Below are 18887 nucleotides of genomic sequence, written 5' to 3'. Positions count from 1 at the left end.
GACATGAGTGGGGGCCTGGTGGAGGCTGCCCCTGGTGGCTGGGGGGTGGGGGTGATGGGAGACATGTGTTGGTGATCAGTAGTGCAAGGTGACATGTGGGTTGGCTGGTGGGCATGGCCATGGTGGATGGGTTGCCTGTGGGACATGAGCAGGGGTGCAGGGTAGTACCCTGTGGTGTGGGCTGCCTGCAGGGGCTGTGGAGGGTGTAGAGGGAACACCTGGGAGGACCCACATGGCCAAATCATGTGTGGCATTCCCCGGCACCACCGAAATACACGTACCCTGCTGAAATCGCTTGTGAATCTTCCCGCGCACCTCGGAATACACGTACCCAGGCCAATCGTGTGTGGAACTTCCCGCGCACCCCGAAGTACACCTACCCAGGCCAATCGCGTGTGGAACTTCCCGCGCACCCCGTCGTACACGTACCCAGGCTAATCGCGTGTGGAACTTCCCGCGCATCCCGAAGTACACGTACCCAGGCCAATCGCGTGTGGAACTTCCCACGAACCCAGGAACATGCGCACACGCTATTTTTCACACAGCGGGTGTCCGTGTTTGTCGGTGCCCCTTTGCACCTCATTTGTCCTAGGGGGCCACTGTATGGCCCATTCATCATGGCTGTATATGGGTGCTTTTTGTTAGCGCACATTTTGGCGCACATTTTTTTCAGTCGCAGGGGCGCTACCGCCTGCTTTCTTGTGGCGTACTTGTTTGGCCCTGTGCGCATCTTTGACCGTGTGCTGGTTTGCCCTATTCGATTCCATGAATACAGGTTGTAGGCGTACGTGTGGGTGTTCCGCGCACTTGACTCCTGTACTTCCCCCGTGACGCTCATATTTTCACGCGTTGTTCCCCATTCCGAGTGTTATGCCCCGTGTTCCGCCTACTTTTGTGATGTGCGCCGCGCTATGTGCAATTTCGCAGTGGCCGTGGCGCACGCTGTTGGATGACCTGTGACGTCCATAATCGTGGCGATTTTCAAGAAGGGAGACAGGTCTGCGCCCATGAACTACAGACCAATCGCCCTCTTGGATGTCGTGGGCAAAATATTTGCAGCAGTAATTCTGAAACATCTGAACGACTGGAGTCGGTTGGCAAACCACTTGGACCCTTGGCAATCGGGTTTCCGTAAGGGCATCGGGACATCCTTGAATGTCCTAATCATAAACACACCAAAATGCCTGGTCAAGGAGAAGAAATACAAGAATATCTACATTGCGTCTATAGACTTGGAACAGGCGTTCGACTCCGTCGATTGTAGCATTCTGTGGCACAAACTGAGGAAATGGGGTTGCCCGAACAATCTGAGAGAACCCTTGGAGGCACTACACAATGGAACAACTCTCAAAGTCAGGTTGGACAGACAGGGTACCCTCTCAAATAGTGTGGAGGCCCAGAATGGGCTGAAACAGGCTTGTCGGTTGGCTCCAGCGGTATTTTGCCTTTTTATATCTGACATGCAGGAAGCCTTTGAAACGGTGAGATGTTTCCCCCCTAGGATCGCGGGGACTTCCATGGAAAGGTTATTGTTCGCAGATGACCTCCTGCTATTAGATCAGACTGCAGTTGGTCTACCGCGTCAACTAAAGGCATTAGAGTTGCATATACAAGGAAATGGCCTCCGAATTAATCCGAAGAAATCAAAGATCCTGAGACTAGGTCCAACCATTGGTGTCAAAAATCTAAGGTGGTTCTTGTCGGGGGAAGTTGTACCAGTGGTCTCGGCCATGGTCTACCTTGGAATAACTTTAAACAACAGTATCCAAGACGGTCCGGGCATCGAAAGACTTAGAAGTAAAGTTTCGAATTTAGCTTCCCAAGTACTGTTAATCAAGCGATGATACTGCTCTTTTTCCCTCCGACCACTCATAGATTTTTATGAATTGAAAGTATCGTCTATTTTGACCTATGCTGCTGAGGCAAACTTTTTCTATTTTCTATTTTGGAAAAGTGTGTTGAGCTTACCAACATCTATCCCGATTGAAAGCGTGCGCAAAGAATTGGGATTGTCTTCACTCTACATTTCCATGGTTTGGAAATCACTGACACTTTTTGGCAAATGTCTGTATCCCCAGGAAAGAAGTGGATTTTTGGCTATCAATGAAGCTATGACAAGAAAACAGATCCCGGCCTTAAACAAATGGCAGTTAATTTGTACAGAGATTTTGAACAACATAGCCCTAAATACCGATAATCTCATGCAAAATCCGCACAGGGTTAAGAGGAAACTCTTGGACTGGGACTGGATAGTCACTTTGGATAGGCTTAGTGCTTTCCCGTCCATAACCCAGGGCATGGATGAGCACTATTGTAGAGGTACTGTGCATCCGTATCTTGACAAATTTCCCTCAAGCATGGAAAGGCATTGCTTTCTAAAATTTCGTCTAAATCTCCTCCATACAAGAGAAGTTTTAGGGAGAAGAAACAAAAAGGAGGGGCAATCAAGTTTGTTGTGTCGCTGCTGTGGACAGGAGGTTGAAACCCTACAGCACCTGGTGATGAACTGTGTTTCCTTATCGCGCTCCAGAGAAAAATGGTTGGGGATGCACTTTCAAAATCTAAGCACTTTATCTATGCAGGAGAGGTGGTCAATCTTAAGAAGGGGAAGAAAAGTATCCATGACTTTGGCCTTGTTGAATTTCGTGAGAGAACTTTTTATAAAACTGGACACCTAGCTACTTTCCTTTTTTCTTCTTTTTCTTTTTTTCTTCTGCCTTATTACTTTTCCTCCCTATATATAGCTGATGTCATGTGTGCTTTTTTTCCTTTAAAATTTTGATTTTAGGATGCATTTAAAGTTTTTTGGGAAACTAATTGATGCAATAAATACATTTTCAAAAAAAGAAAGGCAGAGGAGAGGGAGGACCCTAGTTGGACCTGGGAGGGTCAATCGGTTAGAAAGGAGTTCAGCCAGGCCAGACCCATTCAGTAATACCAAGTTTATCACAGAGCCGGTTTATCAGAATGGCATGGTTGACCATATAAAAAGCAGAGGAGGGATCGAGGAGAATGAGGACAGAAGAAAGGTAAGAATCAAGGTTTGAGAGCAGGTATTCACATCTGTTCAGGAGAGCAGTTGCCATGCTTCTGGCAGCTCTAAAGCTAGACTGATGGAGACACCCAACAGATTCAGTGTGAAGGTTAATCTGGGAGATGGCCAGGTTTGCCGGAGCAATGGAGATCAGCCAAATAGATGGCCAGAAGGGAGTGTTCAGCAGAAGGTTTCTTAAGAATGGGGTGCATACAGGAGTGCTTCAGAGGGGAGGGGAAGGTTCCAGTGGCAAAATAGTGATTGCAGAGATCGGACCTGTCTAGAAACATCATCAGGGGTGGACAAAGGAAAGGAGGGGAAGAGAGGAGGAGAGGCAGTCACAAGAGGGCCAGGAGAGGAGGAGAGGGTTTCCGTGATGAAATGAGAAGACAGAGACGGGCATTGGGCCTGGGAGGGGACAGGAGAAGTAGAGACTGCATCAGGATTAGCCATCTCATTGCAGATTTTAAAGAGTTTGGCTGAGTTTTTAGATGCCGCAGAGACACGGAAATCAATGTGCACTCTCTTCTTAGCAAGGGCAGCAAGTCTGTGTTGCCTTTGGAGAAGGCATCAGGCCAGTTTGTCAGTGGGTGTACCTGTTGCCCTCCATTTCCTCTCAGCCACCCTACACTTGCGTTGAATGATGATGAGGACTGAGTTGTACAAAGAGTTGCACTTGGATTTGGTAAGTGAAGCTCCCATGGTTTGATTTGACGGTCAGCGATAATCCAAAGCGTTGATCCTGATGCTCTGGTTTGTGGTTTGATGGTGTGGCAGCTCAACGTAGAGCCGGGGTGACTTGTTTTTGTAACAGCTGGTTCAGGTTGGTGAGTGATACTCCAGCATTTTGAGTTGGCATTCAGCGGTAAGTAGTTGAGCATGTAATGGGCGACATGAGGCATGATTCTGTGTCAAGCTGGTTCCAGGTGCTGAAAACATGGTTCCTCCCTGTCTTGGCCTTCTGTATGCTGTGAATACCAATCCAGAGATTTTGGTAAATGTTTGTCCTTGTTATTGGGCTCCGATACAAGGGTAAGGGTAGCACACAACTGCAGGGGTCCTTCATAAATGTATCTGTATTTGTGAATATGTGTATGGGAGGGACTGTGGCTGTGAATGTGCATGTGAAAGAGATTGTGGATTTTTCTGTATGCTTATGAATGAATGAGTGTATATTGTAAGGGTGAACAAGTGAATGAGGAAGTGAGCGTGAATTAATCTTGTCTAAGTGCACAGGTGAATGAGATAGTGAGAGTGTATGAAAGAATGTTGAATGTTGTATGGGAGGTGGGTTCTGGTACTATTGCTCCTGCACAAATTGAACCCATATCCACTCCCCTGAGTAGCCAGTCTTCGGTTTTTGCAGAGAAGCCAGGACATATTTTCTTAATGTGGTATGTGATGTTGCACTTGGGATTAAAGGTAAAGCCATCATGATGAGTGTTCTTACATTGTCATATTGGGCTATATTAGTGGTGCCAGTTTGAACATGTATATTTACTGTACCATAGCATGTTTTCAAACTGCATATTAAGGGTAAAGCCAGCATGATGAGCATTAATTTGCCACACTGGTCTTCATTGCAGGAATGAGCCTGTAGATATATTCTCATGGTGGCAGAGGAGTTTCTGCTGGCATCAAGGGTTAAACCAGCAAGATGAGTGCTCTTATATGGTCATAATAACCTACATTAGATGGGCCAGTCTGGACCTATTTTCATATTGTGGTATGGTATATTTTTTTCTATTTTTACAGTGCATTTGTTTTACTAACATCAAGGTTAAAGCCAGCATGATGAGTGTCATTGCATTGCTGTACTGGCCTACACTGGTAAAGCCATTCTCGTCATGTTTTATGGCATGATGGGTAAAGCCAACAATATGACGGTTATTGCATTGCCATACTGCCCTACATTTCTGAAGCCATTCTGGACATGTTTCCATTCTATGAGAAGGTATTTTCTACTGACAAATCCAAACAGAGAATGTTCTTACATGGGTATTACAGAATACATTATCAGTGCCAGCATGGGCATGTTTTCTTATAGTATCATAACTTGCAATATGATCATAGCAAACATGTATATTCATGTATGGGAACATTGGCATATATTTGTGTAGTCAGAAGGGACGTGTATGGGCACAGCCAGAAATAACATATTTTGTATGCTGACATTTATTTTGGACAAAGGCAACTGTGTTGGAAATAGCTCCTTTGCAAGTTTGTAATTTGCAGCTATTCTTGTGTAGTAAAGCATTACCATACAAAACTGATTGCAATCTACGTGGCTTTTACCACATTTTTTACAGAAAGCATACTATAAAATGCACTATTTTAACCAATTGTTTTGAGAAATATGGGAGAATCCTTCAAAACTGCACCGCTCGTGGTTTCCAGGTTTCCTTGTTATGCAAGGTTACACACTCATATTTGTGTAACCAGTTCTGCCCCTCCAGTTTAGAAAGTCAAGAGGTTCTTTCACTAATATAAGTGCATGCAGTTGTGTGGCTTTGGTGACATCAGCTTACAGATGTACTCTTCCAACTCACTATCACAAAAATACTTATGAGTTGATTGGTTATGACCTCCATCAATAAATATGAACATTATTTTTGCTCTAGTCCTCTTAGATCTAACCTGATAGATGAATCATGCATCATGTTAGATCTCTCCTTACCTGAGATTTTCAGTCTATATGATCAACAAAAGGAAGGACATAAAACATATTAATGACACAACGTGTACCCTGATATACAATCCTACATACACAACCTCTACAGCAAATATGGGATGTGCACAGTGTATTCAAATACAAAAAAGTGTTTCATAAAAATATAATCTTTAATTCATCTTCTTGTCAAAGCACATGTATCAAAACATTAACCAACATATATACACAACATTGCAGTATACAATGATAAAATTATTCCACCTCAACTTGTCAATTAGACAATACTTGATGGACCACAGTGGCAACTTAATTTTTCCTATTGCCCACTGTGTCAACAAAGCCCGACTTATATAAGTTTCTGTCCTAATTGTTTGAAATAACTGGACATTCCTCAGGGGCAGAAATCTGTCTTGTGCTTAAGGTAGATTTTGTTCATTCCTTCATTCCTTCATAAGCAGGATCCCTGCATCTAAGGGTACACAAAAAAGACATACATATCACTATATGGGCATCTCTGGTCTTATTAGTAAACCTAGCCTAGACCCTAACTAGGGTGGATCAGTATAAAATCAATAATATACCTGAACCAATAGTCTATAGTGATGAATATCTTCAGACTTAAAGCAATTCCAAATCTTGCTCTTCACTTTACTAGCAGAATGCAACATTCACTCAAAAGAAAGGCACCTCAAACAATAGCAAATACTCTCCTGAGCCAGGTTGGTATTACATAATCAACATCCTAAATAAGGTGGAAAAGAAAAAGAAAAGGAAAGGACGCATCATGCGCTTACCCTTAGATGTTTTCTACGCCTTGCCCCCGTGGTAAACCAGAACAGGAGTCCTTCAGATGTATAATAGTCTCACTCAATGGCCGATATATCATTTCTAAAGGCAGTAACACAAAGCCGCTAATTAGAAATAATCTCCTGGAGTTGTTCTCCAACGACATGCACACCATACCAAATCTGCACTGCAAACACCGGCACAAAACTCTCCTCTTACCTTCCTTTGACTACCTGGTATGTTCCAGTCACAAAATAGTGTGATTAATTTGCATCCCAAGCATACAAACATAATTAAAAAAACAGCATGCAATTTTAGCCCTAACACAGCAGTAGAAAAAGGCCACTATAGTTTATAGCAGCCACAATAGTTCTCCACCTCCCCAATTCCTATCTTACCTCAACTGGCTTGGGACTGACACTCCAGCGTTGCATCGTGCCCAAAATGTGTACAGATGTGAATATTCTACAAGCAGCCGCGGCTGTTATGTGGCAGTATGTGTCATGTCACCAGGTTACGTGGTGACGTCATTCGTTATGTGATGAAATGCAGTCCTGCTAAAATAAATGCAGTGCGATAATATTGTGGTGATATTGCCTATCTCCATGCACTTTGGGGGCATTAGATGTACTCCTGAATAAGTGTACACGTTTTTTTTTTGTTTACAAACTACTATTTGATCTTGTATGGGTGTTCCTTCTAAAGCCAATAAAATAATCCAAACATTGCCATAAATTAGATGCACCAGATGCAGGAACAAAAAATGTTATTGCAATAAAATGGAGGGCTGGGACATATCTAACTGACATTCAAATTCTAATAGAGTGAGTACATATTTATATCATATTGTCAAAAGTAAAAGCATTACATTTGTAGTGGCTCACCATACTCTGATTGGCTTTGCAAGAATGTGCACTATGCATACACTAAAGTTCATTGGTTTATTCTAAACATGCATTCCAAATGGACAGAAACGGTGGACACGTAGCAATACAGAATTTTCTTCTCATTAGATTTTCCACAGTAAGTCGAAGTGAAATGCTTGACTTAGATTGAACTGCTTGGTTACATATGAAAAACAATCGACATCCTTTTCTCAAGGAAACTCGGACAGTTTGGCACCAACACTCTGTTCCTATCTTATGAACTTGATGCTATCTTATGCATTTTATCTATCATTATATAGCTGGTCAGATAGCACAGCGAGTAGAGCGCGCGCTTTGACAAGTGTCGAATCCCGGCATGGCCAAACTCAGCCTTTCATCCTTCTGACTTTGATAAATGATGACCGCACCGTGTGTAATAATAAACAGTGTTCTGATGCCTGCGGGTTCGTAGCGCTATACAAATGCTATATTATACTTTGCAAACTGACGCGGTGGGAAGATGACTTAATTCTGCATGCGTTCATCTGCCTTGTGTGCATGACCGTAGGTTCTGTTGTTCACTATCATTTACTTTTTAGCCATAGTGCTACTAGGCATATACAGAAATGCTGTACTTGATTTTAAAAGAGGTCGCATTCAATATTATCTATTGGCAATGCGTCTCAATTAATTCTAATGTGAGGCCGAAGATCTCATGTGAGTTCTTAGCAGATCCCCATTGTTTTTATATTAGCTCAATTCTAAATTGTTTAGTGAATATTGAGTCTAAAACACAGAGGACTTTATAAATGTCATTCATCCTGTTGGAGGAATTGTGGAGTTGTGTCAGGCCTGACTCTGCAATTACTTTCCTTTGCATTGTGTCATTTCCCTTTTGAAATGTTATAATGTGTGCAGATGCATCATGGGAGAACTCGGTTGCACCTGCATTATCTTTGGCTTAAACATTGCACACTGCCTTGTCTTTGCCTACGGATCTTCTGTAACTCTCTTTTAAATTAAATTTATATTTCTCACTGCTGGAATCTAAAATTCCTGGGAAAAGGCTGTGTTACTTCATCATTGTCACGGTGCCAATTTCTGCAAGACATTAGGCTTTTGACTGTGTTATGTTGCAAACTGTGAAATGCAACTTTAAATGAAGGCCATGACTGATGCATTCTAGTAGGAACTGATGAGGGAGAGTCTGAGAATGGTTTCTTACATTTCTTTTTTTCTTTTCTTCTCTATGTGCGGCATTCAGCTTAAAGTGAAGTACTGGCGATCATGAACTAAATGTTTTGCTTGTGGATTTTCCTAACTGCAGCAATGTGGTGTCGACCTGTCTACAAAACACAAGATTATGTCTTATTTGGAACATATAATGTGTGTGTGTGTGTTTCCATATGGACCGGCCTAATAAGTTATTCTCAGAAGTGGGAGAGGTATCTCTCTGATAGAGAGAAGCTGACTAAATCTGGAGTTCTCATGCAATGCATTTAGCGAATGCAAACTGGCTTTACTCCGGTCTTCTATCATTCTGAAAACCTCTTCTATGTTTCTGAAGCTGATGCAAGCTACAGTGGGTTTTTAGGTTAAAAGTACATGGGTGATTGCCTAAAAAGGGTATTTGCCAGTCTACGATAGGCCTACAAGCAATGATTTACTGTAAATGGGCTGTTTTGCTTTATGGGAGTGTGTTTATTGTGGCCTAGTTGAAGCATGAATTGAGATGCTTCACAGTGGCTTCCGTAATGTGTATGTTCTTGCAGGTTTGAACTGCTGAATAAATGTACCCATATTTTTATACTGCTCAACATTCCCCCATTTCACCCTTTGAGAGATGAATATTTCTTTAACTTCTCTTTCATCTTCTTTTTCTGGACATTCATAAACACTTATGGCTATCCATATTTTCTCTACATCTATAAGATCCCCACCAAACATGATATGATACCAAGGAGTGCATTGCAATTAACTATGGGGCCATTCTAGAGTCGTGTCTATGTAACATTCAAGGTACTTAAAAGGGTCATTAGATTGAGACCATAGGGCGTTGTCAGGTTATATGTGTATGTTTGTGGGTTACCTGTTCCTGTGCCTTCCTATGTGTAATGGCTCAGCTGTTTGGTGACTTTCATCTTTTCATTGAGGAGTTGCTTTTCTTGTCGTTACTGCAAAGAAAACCTTTTTATTTGTCGGGACACACAGCATGTAGCACTAGCCCGGTATATACACCAGAGTAGTATTATGAGGACGAGGATGGGGAACAGGATAGGCCAAATATTAATCAGCCAGCGGGCCATCCATGAAGTAAACATTACCAGCCAGTCATCATCTTTACCAATTCCGTCTTCTTTTCCCATGTTCATTGTCAGTTGGGCCATCTGTTTGGTAGCTATGGTAAGAGTTCCGTTGTCAGCATCATTGGGAGCGTCATAGGTGCATCATGAGCTGCCAATCTTTCTGCAGACTCCAACTTCCATGGCTGTGATTAGGTTCCAGGACTACACGGTTTTGGATCACTACAGGCTTGAGCGCTCTCAGTTCTTCACCTACGCCATTGAGTCCATGATCAGTAGCATTGAACAGTTCCATTTTAAATTGCGGGCTGTCTGTATTTCAAGGGTGAGTAGTGAGAGAAGGAAGACCTCAGTCTTTGTGATACCCGGGTGGCATTGTTGCTAATGCTTCATCAGCTTCCTTGGAGAAATAGCCACTATGTTTCCTTATATACACCCTAGGTGTGTCCAAGTGTCCTACATTAGTTGGGGGCTTTTCTGGGAACTGGGATTTCCTCATGGGCAATTGTGCATTCCTAGCAGGGATAACCATCGCTGGTGCATGTAGGGTGACAATGTTGCAGGTGCCATTCCAAGATGGTGGCTGATAATAGTAGGCGTTGGTCCCACACTGCCAGGCAATATCAACCATCATGTAGGTGCCATTATTTAAGGTGGGCATCTGGAAAGATTATTTGCAGCTGGTGTTACGCCAATGAGCACATTGCCCTTGCCTCTGAAACATAATGAAGATCATGTGAGTTTCTGTACTTTTATAGGTTGTTCATATTGATGCAGACTTGTCAACTTGTTCACATGGAATGCCCATATATCTCTACACAGTCTGCTGTTCGCTTCATTTCATCTTCTGTAAATCCCATTAGCCCATCTACGTTGAATACTTCCTGCCCCTTTTATTTTCTTCTTATTCCAAAATGTGGATCCTTCTATCACCATAAGGGGTTTGTCTGGACATTGTGACCTTCCTGCTTTCCCAGTTTATTACATTCTTCTGATGATCCTTTCTCCATTTTAATGTATGCTGTGTGTCCCTGAAATTGGCCCTGGAGTTTGCAGGTTACTAAATGTGCAAGCACTGTGCCTCTAAAATGGGTGCTTCATGTGATAACAACAGCCTGGGGGTGCCAACTGCATGTGGGATTAACCCACACATATAGCAGGATTCGTTTATCTGGATTTTACTAAATTTCATCATCATTTTGTACCATGTATTTATGCCATCTGAATGATAATCATCCAAAATTCCACTTGCTTCTGTGTTAATTTGTCTTGTATGTCTACTCATAACATTATTCCTACATACAAATACCTATCCACATAAACATATTTTTCACATGTATGTGATTTTTCTCTTTAGCTCCTTGCATACCAACTGCAGTACTTCTACTGCTATGCCCAAAAGTCTCAAGTTAATTCTGAGTTTGCACAATTATTATTGAGCTTTGCTGCAGTTGGGGTCACTTGCTCCACTTCCTATGGACCTGAAAATGTATGCGTGTGCCACTTGTGAATGTGCTGCCTTGCAAAGACTATGTTGCCTCTTTGTAGTTGAAGAGGTACCTCTGTCATGGTGCCTTGTTGGTCTGAAGGGGTCCTTTTCTTTGTTGTGCCGTTTGTATGTAAAGAGATTAACTCTGATCAGGTTGACAGGTTCTTGAGATACACATCAAACTCCATTTCTAGCATTTCTGCACTACAATGACCACCTGATGCTGTTTATGAGGGTTCTGCTGGGGCAAACATCATCCTGTATGTTTCCACCTCATGAGGTGCGAGGTGGGGGTCCTTGCTGGGCTGATTTCTCAAGCTAAAAAGGGCCAGGGGCAGGCAGTGCAGCTTGTTCCTTTGGGTGCCACATCATTTGGCCAGTTTTACTTTCAGGAGGAAATTGCATCTCTCCACCACCCCATTTGCTTGTGGGTGGTAAGCCATACACAGCTTGTGCTCCCTAATAGTCGAGTAACCTCTGCGAGGAATTCATTTATAAAATGAGAGCCATTATCAGTGTCTCACATATTCCATATCCAGGGAACACTACCCTAACTAAAAACGTGCAGCAGATTTAGCATCTGCATTGAAACAGGGCCCTGTCTCTATCCATCGGGAGTATGGGAAAACTACCACTAGTGCAAACTACCACTACCACCTGTAAGTGTTGAAACTATTCAACATATCGATAAAGTCTGTGTGGAGTGCTTTGAATTAACCTGTAGAGCAGGGCAGTGTTCCCTTCAATGTCTTGAGTGTGTCCCCTTGATGAAATTTGTGACATGTAGTGCAGTTGGCTACATATTTGTGAACATTTTTGACCAGATTTGGCACAAACCAGTCCTCACTTATGTCAGCAGAAATATGCTGCATAGGTGCATGTGTGGGGTAATGGAGATGCTCTAGTGCAATGTTTAACAACTGTAAGGCCATGACTACTTTACTTGTGCTGAATTGTCTCCACACAATGTCAGTAGGTGATTGGATGCATTCTCATTTTTCCCGTAAAGATATTTCCTCTACTAGGGCTCTTTACTGAAATTCAATGATATGCTCTTTCGATAATGCACTGTATGCTTCTGCTAACCCTCTCTGTTGGGCTGAAGCAACAGGTATTTTGCTTTCTTCCAGAAAAGGCATTTAAGCTCCCTGTTTTACTGCTGCATATGCAACTGCATTTCACGTGCCACTAAGGGCCCGATTCATAGAATCCAGCGTGTATTCATAGATTTCCCGAGGCATCACTAGCTGTGGCACAAGGAACATCAAGCAGTGCCAGTAACACCCCCAACACGCCCCCACATGCATTAAAAAGCAAGTAAAATGCCAAACACAGCACAAGCCCCCGTGCCATCCCTGGAACAGCTTACAGCCCCCCAGCCAAATTGTGTGAAAACTTTGTGCGGACGGGGTGTGTGCTGAGTTTTCACACGATTTGGCTGGAGTACGGACAGGGTATGCTGGGATGCGGATGGGGTACGTTTTGAGTTTCCACACAATTTACTGGGATGTGGACGGGGTACGCACTGAGTTTCCATGCGATTTGTCTGGGGTGTTGTAGGGGAACACACTGAGTTTCCACGCAATTTGGCTGGGGTGCGGACGGAATAATTGCATGAAAACTCAGCGCTACCCCATCCGCACCCCAGCCAAATCGCTTGGAAACTCAGCGCATACCCCGTCCTCACCCCAGCCAAATCACCTGAGCTCGTAGGCAGCCCCCACCACATGGGACACCCCAGCCCCCATCACCCCAGCCTGCAGGCAGCCCACAACACCTGTGACACCCCAGCCCCCATCACCGAGCCCGCAGGCAGCCCCTGCCACATTGCACACCCCCAGCCCAGCCCCCATCACCCATGACACCACCCTGCAGACATCCCCCATCACATGGGAAACCCGAGCCCCATCAGCCCAGCCTGCAGGCAGTCCACAACACCGGTGACACCCCATTCCCCATCACCCGACCCCCAGGTAGCCACTGCCAAATGGGACACCCCCAGTCCAGCCTCCATCACCCAAGCCCGCAGGCAGCCCCCGCCAAATGGGACACCCAAGCCCCCATCACCCCAGCCTGCAGGCAGCCCACAACACCTGTGACACCCCAGCCCCCATAACCCCAGCCTGAAGGCAGCCCGCAACACCTGTGACACACCAGCACCATCACTCAAGCCTGCAGGAAGCCCCCGACAAATGGAACACCCCAGCCCCCATCACCTACGCCCACAGACAGCCCCCGCCACATGGGAGACCCCAGCCCCCATCACCCCAGCCTGAAGGCAGCCCACAACACCAGTGACACCCCAGTCCCCATCACCCGAGCCCGCAGGCAGCCCCCACCACATGAGAGACCCCCAGCCCAGCCCTTATCACCTAAGCCCAGAAGCAGCCCCGCTACATGGGACATCCCAGCTCGATCACCCAAGCCTGCAGGCAGCCCACAACACCTGTGACACCCCAGCCCCCAACACCCCAGCCTGCAGGCAGTCCACAACACCTGTGACACCCCAGCCCCATCACTCGAGCACACAGGCAACCCCAGCCCCATGGGACACCCCCAGCCCTTATCACCTAAGCCCAGAAGCAGCCCCCACATGGGACACGCTAGCCCCATCACCTGAGCCTGCAGGCAGCCCACAACACATGTAACATCCCAGCCCCCATCATCCGAGCCTGCGGGCAGCCCCTGCCACATGGGACACCCCCATCCCAGCCCCCATCACCCAAGCCAGAAGCAGCCCCCACCACATGGGACACTCCAGCCCCAATCACCCAAGCCTGCAAGCAGCCCACAACACCTGTGACACCCCAGCCCCCATCACCCAAACCCACAGGCAACCCCTGGCACATGGGACATCCCCGGCCCAGCCCCCATCACCCGTGACGCCACCCTGCAGGCATCCCCTGCCACATGGGACACCCCAGCCACCATCACCCAAGCCCACAGGCAGCCCACACCACATGGGACATCCCAGCCCCCATCACCCCAGCCTGCAGGCAGCCCACAACACCTTTGACACCCCAGCCACCATCACCACAGCCTGCAGGCATCCCAAGCCACATGGGACATCCCAGCCCCCATAACCCCAGCCTGCAGGCAGCCCACAACAACTTTGACACCCCAGCCCCCATCACCCAAGCCTATAGGCAGACCCCACCACATGGGACACCCCAGCCCCCATCGCTCGAGCCTGCAGGCAGCCCCCGCCACATGGGAAACCCCCAGCCCAGCCCCAAACACCTGTGAGGGCAACCTGCAGGCAGCCCCCTCCAGACTCGACATCACCTGCATGGTGGATGGTGACATAGTGACACACGTTCACTACGTCGATGGCATGTTCAGGAACTAGGTTGCTGTGTAGTGGCACCACCCTTAGCCTCCTGTCCACAAAAATATCCTGCAAACACCAAAAAAAAACATATACCTGGCCCACAAGCTTCGGTGTCCCAGCTGATCATACGCAATTGCTGACTGCAACCATATCACAACATACACATCACAAAAGTATATGTCAAAGTGAAGCACAGCATGCCATGTGACAAAGTAATGTCAACAATCCACATGTACAAATAATCACACAGTGACAGAATGCAAAGCACCCTCGATTTTATTCACATGAAGAGACATTGGCCCGGCGTGTCACAGCATGAGCCTCAATGAGCACACATCACCTGAACAGAAAACCTTATAAACACACAAGTGACCCTCCCATGTGTGAAGGACATGACATGACATACAATCAAATGACCTGTCATTCTGAATGCAAATGTATACAAGTGTCCAATGCGCCAAAGAGTCACGGGAGGGGGATGAGAATGAAGACAGACACAAGAAACCTGTAAGGACAGGTGACATTGAGACAGTGCCAGTGCATGGGAAGTGGTGATTGATGAAATGTGGTTGCGGAGGTGCCAGTTCAGCACATGTGAAGGACATCATAACAAATACACCCAAAAAGACAACAAAGAAAGTCTGCCCAGCCGGTGTCAATTCCAAGCCTAAGTGCAGTCAGGAGGTGCAAACTGTTGGTAGGTGTCTTTTGGCACACATCAAAACTTTCTAAGGATTGGGCATGCAGGGGAGCCAGTGCAGGTGTGCAAGTGGCGTGCAATGGGACCTTTTAGCAAGTTCAGAGGATAGTGAGCTGACCATAGCAGATTCACACAGGACTTCATAAGGGCAGAGGAGTACTAAAAGCACAAGCACAGAGGAAGACTCAATTCATGATTGAGTACATGGCCATCATATCATGCCCTATACACCAATACTGCAGCATTGTTCTGTCCATGTATAAAACTATAACAATTGAAAAAAGCTATTGCAATCAAGATGGCCAACTACACGAGAGACAAAAGATCAAACATCACTGGGAGTAAAATAAATGAAATATATTTAAAAGTAGTATTAATGTCATACATATTGTTTTTAAAATGAAACGGTGCATGAGCAAACAAATCAAATGCAAGAATGTCCAAAAAATAATCCAGTGTACATAAACAAAAGATGGAAAGTCACAAATAAAGTCCATATCCATAACTGATTTTCAGAAAGAAAAGCATAGAGAACACAAAAGTAGACAAAAAATGAGAACTAAGTACAAATGAAAGAGGTCCAATGTTCCAAATGCACCCCAAACCATGAAATAGAACCCCACAAAATGACCCAAAAAAAGAAAACTATGATCAAAAAGTGGAGCACAGTCCAAACACTCCAAAAAAACATACAATGAAAAGGAAACGTATACCTAAAGAACTATATACAATGGCAACAGGCTAGTTCTTCTCCTCACCATGCTCCCTCAATGTCTCGGCCAGGGCATCATCGAACACTGATCCCAATTCCCCTAGGTGGGCCTCCCTTCTCACCTCGAGGGCTTGCAGGGACTCCAACATGCGCGTCTCCCATTCCCTGCAAGTTTCCTTGAAGACCTCAGCCTGACTCTCTGCCAGATGCAGTGAAATCTCTGCCCTTGCCATGGTGAGTTTTGACTCCTGTTCCCGCTGCCACTGTGCCCAATCTGCTGCCCCAAACCCTCCAATACGGAAGACATCCTTTGGGTAAGGTCCATGTTTGCCTCCTTCCTGATGGCTGATACCTGCCTTCCTGGGATGGTACGCCCCGAATACTGTAGCCTCCTACTCCAAGACTACTGCTGCCCAAAAGCCCGGTGCCTGCTCCTTTTGGACAGGGAGAATGACTGGTGCACAGAGGAAGACTAGGATGGGGTTGCAGAAGGGGCCCGCCCACGCGCCCAATTCGAGACCAGGAAATGTGCTTGCCAGTTCATGATACGCAAAATCTCATTGTGATGATCTGCAAGCCCCCGATTGGAAGCCTGTACATCATTACGAATGGTGCCTGTACGCCTCATGATAACGGCTAGCAACGCTTCCACCCTGTCCCAAATGGCAACATCTGCAGGTATTGGTGTTTCCGTTTGTGTGGAAACATCCTCCACCTGTGGATGGGTCCGGCCTAGGGCATGCATGCAGGTGCATACTGGTGCAGTCGCAGTCCCAGCGGCAGGATTAGGCACAGGCACCTCCACAGTGACCTGCACTGCCTCCTTCACTAGAGCCTGGACTGCACCAGTCACACCCACCTCATCATCCCTGCCGGGCACCATGGACTGGGCTGATGCGGCCTCCGCCTTCTCCCCTGCCAAACTGGAGGAGTCTACAACCACCTTCGCTCTCTTGGACCTCCACTCAGCAGCTGCGGCCGTTGTCTCTAATGCAGCACCAATCTCCTTGCTCGCCGAAGCATGACTAGGCCTTGCGTCTGTGCCTGGTGGAGGCAAACCCGCTGCCTTGCTCCAAAGCAACTTATCCGCCCTCTTCTTCTAATGTTGCTGTGTGTAAATTACATGTGTGTGTCCCATTATGCATGTGGGGGAATGCACAATTTAAGGTGCTGCAAGTGAGACATAGAAAAAATACAACAGTGTACTGTACATTTGTGTGTATGGCACAAAGCATATGCACACGACTTGCACTTGCAAAGTCCACAAACATCAACATCCTGCACAACACACTGGTACTTGCCATTAACACACAAGCACATACATGACTGTCCTTCACAACAGTCAATCACATCCTTGGACAAGGGACTTGCAGCACCTTAAATTGTGCATTCCCCCACATGCATAATGGGACATACACATGTAATTTACACACACCATCTGACAGTCCTGAGGCAGGGTATGCAGCCATCACATCCCGCAATGTCAATTTGCCAGCAGGAGTCAAGCACAGATTTAAATGCTCCAGTAACATCCATCCAGGAGTGTTAGCCAGTCACACACTTTCTTCTCAGACACATGCACATGTATACCATGCAAGTCCATGATGTTGCAGACAGCACTCATGTGTCTCACCTCTCCCCCGGCCACGTCCATACACATGTATGCAACCATGTGCACTTCGTTACAGGCTTTAGCGCATCACACATTGCAACTGAAACACTGTTGATGTCACACATGCTTGAATGGACACACATGCAGCACTGTATGGGACATGCACACAGACATCCGTACAAGAGGCATGCCTGACATAAGGTCAAGGTGCACACTCCAACCACACATCAACATGCACATGCACTGTGGAGAACAACGACACATGGACACTTACCAGTCGATTCGAGACGGAGCTGCAAATCCATGACCTTGGCGTGCATCACTGGGTGGAAACTCTCCAGAACCTGCATTTTGTCGGTGTTCACCCGGCCCCAGTGCCCCCATTGAGCCTGGCGGAAGCAATGGGCCTTGTTGTGGGTCCTGGCTTTGAAGTCCTCCCAGCACTTGTGGACATGGCCGAAGTCCCGGGGTGCCACCCTCTCTGCGTTGATGGCACCCACGATGTCGGCCCAGATCATCTTCCATCCTTCCTTGCTGACTTGCATTGGTTTGTGGAAGAAGACAACATAATGCCACAGGACTTGCTCTACCAGGATGTCAACTTCCCTTGCGGTGAAGCTGACAGCCCTGTGCCTCACTGCTGGAGGGTTGCCACGTGCCTCCATTGGTTCAGACATGGCAACCCCTGAGGCAGGTGTGGGTGGGCAAGGTGGTCCTGCGGCTGGGCTATGGAGTGGTGGTCTGGCACATCGGGAGTCTTCTGGATCAGCAGAGGTGGTCACAGGTCCGAAGACAGGAGCACTGGCAATGACTGTACAGCAGGCACCAAAATTGCAGGGCGCATGGGCAGCAGGCACACACAGTGGACAGGCAGCAACAGGTGCCCTTAGGAGGCAGCTCAGGGCACTTGGAGGCAGGTACATTGGCTGGTAAGCAGGAGAGTAGGTGTTCCGTGTTACTCACGTGGGCAGCCGGAAACAGTGACTCTGCACATGCGAAATGCGCACGTTAGCGTGAAATCAGAGGAAAGTGCCTAAGTGCGTAAGTTATGTGACACGTGTTGAACATTGGGCGTGGCGTTCAGGATCGGGAAAAAGTAGTGCATATGAAACCATCTCACTTTTGTGCGACTTTTAGCAGACAGACGTGTGGACTTTGTTTCCACGCGATCTCTTCATTACTGCAACAGTGCAAGCCGCTTATTTTGGTGGGGGATTGCCTCCGCGCACACACGTGTGTGCTTTTGAGGCTGACGGTGAGTTGCGTACACATTTTACATACTGTGGGTACCCCTGTGTGTTGCGTACCACCTTATTTAAAATCACAGTAGCTTACGTATCCTTCGCGAACGTATTTTTTGTGTTGCTGGGTCCGACCGCATAA

This window comes from Ambystoma mexicanum, chromosome 6q (assembly GCF_040938575.1).
Source record: "Ambystoma mexicanum isolate Mex_15411 chromosome 6q, UKY_AmexF1_1, whole genome shotgun sequence".
Lineage (NCBI taxonomy): Eukaryota > Metazoa > Chordata > Amphibia > Caudata > Ambystomatidae > Ambystoma > Ambystoma mexicanum.
This window is presented reverse-complemented; position numbering follows the sequence as displayed.